Here is a 2,659-nt window from a genome sequence, read left to right as displayed (position 1 = left end):
GGCGACGAGGCCTGGCGGCGGCGGTGGTCTCCTCCCTCGATCCCGATCCAATCGGGGGAGAGGGGGAGAGATATTTTCGGGAGAGGGGGGGGGAGTGTCGGTGGGGGGGGGAACGTGGGTTGGACCGAGGGGATAAGGGAGAGGAGCGGGGCCGACCTGGGCCGGCCTGGTTGGCCCAATGGCCAGCTGGGCCGCGGTTCAGCAGGGGGGCTTCCTTTTTTTTGTTTCTATTTCTCTTTTGTATTTTCTTTCTTTTATTTATTTTCTTTTCTGTTTAATTCATTTAAAAGTATTTAGGCATTTTATAAAAAATGGGTTTTCTGCACTATAATTACCTATGCCATTTTTGGCACAGCCCGAACATTTTAGTTTAATATTTTGAAAACTTTTGTCGTTTGATTGATTTAGGATTTAAATTTGAAACGGTTTCGAATTAACCCGAGATTAATTACAGTGACAGAGGTGATGTGTCATCATTAGTAGGGGATTACTGTAGCTTGATTATCCGGGCGTCACAATTCTCCTCCACTACAAGAAATCTCGTCCCGAGATTTAAGAGGGGAGTAAGGGGAAAGACTAGGTTACGATATTCTAACGGATCTTCTCGAAGAAGTTAATCCCTTTCGTTGATGTCTTCAATTCTTTATTCCGATGCATCATGATAAACTTGTCATCATTTCTTCGGGAACTCCATCGTACTTACGAAAGGATAAGGGGCAGCTCACTACCACATAATGCTTTTGAGGGAAACAATCTGGGGTTAACCCATGAATTAGTATAAGATTATCTCACGAGTTGAACATATGAAATACCTCGAGAGTAAGGTACGAAGGTACCATAAGAGGCTCCAAGCGGATAGATAGTTGCTCGAAGCCTGAACCAGAGTGAGAAAGGGGTTCAGAGTAGCGAGAGTAAGTATTGCGTCTGATACCAGAATAGATCACTAGGACAGTGGCCCGTGAATTACATACGAGTCCACGCGGGAGGAATAACTTTGGGAATAGGGGGTGTACAGGACAGTCAGGTTTCGGTCCTGTGGAACTGGGGGTTATGGGCCCACCATGTGGTTTTTTTTATTATTTTTTTAATAGGAGCAGTGACATCTTTCACAGCCATGATAGCAAGGCATGTCAGAGAGTACCATGTCAGTTATGTCGGCAACAACGTTGGTACCAAGGGCGAGGGATGAAGAGAACCACCTTCCTGCTCGTTGAACGAGGCAGACCAATAGGCAAAGTTCTCGTCCATCGGCGATTACCGGAAGTCATCAACAGTAGAAACAGGGTTACACCAGATAAGAAGGTACACCGAGGTGTTTACCTAAGCAGGGGATTACCACTGCTCGGTTAAGTAGTTTACAAGAAAGTTTGAACAAAACAACGGGAAGGAAAATGTGCTTAAACACGTATATCAGGGGTATATCCTTCCCAAGGACAAGCAGAGCAAGATATCCATGACAGGATATTATGTAGAAAACTCCTTAGGTAGGGGAGAGAAATTTCATGACATTACCCATACAACGGTGTTTGGATAATTGAGCAAGAAACATTTAGCATTGGGCTTCAAATGTTCTTGTTGGAAATCAGAGTATCACAGACATGCTTCGAGATAGCATTGACATGGTCTTCAAGCAAAGGCCGGTTTTTAGATACTCAATGGATCCATCAGGAACAGTTTATAACATAGGTCTTACAATTTCCTCCAAGAAGAATGGTTATCCTTGCAAATAAACCATAATGATAGGTCCTCCAGCCAGGGGGGGGGGTGCTAGGCATGACATCCTGTTACCAGGTCATCAAAGGGCCAACAACATAACTCTTGGAAAGTTGTCCCAACCATCATATCTGACCGAGATTCAGATCCGATTGGTGTAATGATACCTCAGACTCAGGATGTCCGAGAATAAAAGGTGCAACACAAATAGACGAAATGACATTTCAGGATTCTCAGGAAATGAACTATGGGAGTGGGTTCCTGAAACAATAGTTCATCATTAAACCAAGGAGAGGAGGAGGTGGCTGATGGGCTCGGCGATAATCCATCGAGATTTCCGACAAGATGGATTTCCACAATTATGTGAACAAGGAGATAACATTTGTCAGATCAAATGGTATAATGATGTATGCTCGAGGAAACATACTCAATTAAACATTGGTTGAAAGGTGCACCCGAATATGGGTTGGGTCGCACGATCAATGTTAGAGTGGTGACTTGACGAACAAAAGAATTAGAATGAAACTCGACCATTACTTCAAAGCATTAGGGTTGCTAGAAGTTTTGAATTCACACCTCATAGTTCAATTGTTGGTATTCCGGTTAGAAACAACACGGGTACCAAGAAAGAATGGTGAGGGTGAGAAGTATCACCATACCAAGAATTCTTAAGAGGTGGAGTAATCCTCACGACCTTCTTGACATAAAAGATGGTAATACTCCATGGTAAAGAAGAACAAATGCTAGGTAGCAAGGAACTCGAGGTATAACACAGAACACAAACAAGTTTTTGTTGGAGGGAACGCAATAAAGAGGTCGATGACAACACAAATCATCGAGGGAAAGGGTGGTATTTCTCATCATTAATTCAATTGATATCCTGGAAGAGCATCAGAATGTAGATGGTGATCATGACACATTTGTCGAGAGATTCCACGAAGATGTA

The sequence above is a fragment of the Triticum dicoccoides genome, chromosome 4A, assembly GCF_002162155.2.
Source record: "Triticum dicoccoides isolate Atlit2015 ecotype Zavitan chromosome 4A, WEW_v2.0, whole genome shotgun sequence".
NCBI classification, from domain to species: Eukaryota; Viridiplantae; Streptophyta; class Magnoliopsida; order Poales; family Poaceae; genus Triticum; species Triticum dicoccoides.
This window is presented reverse-complemented; position numbering follows the sequence as displayed.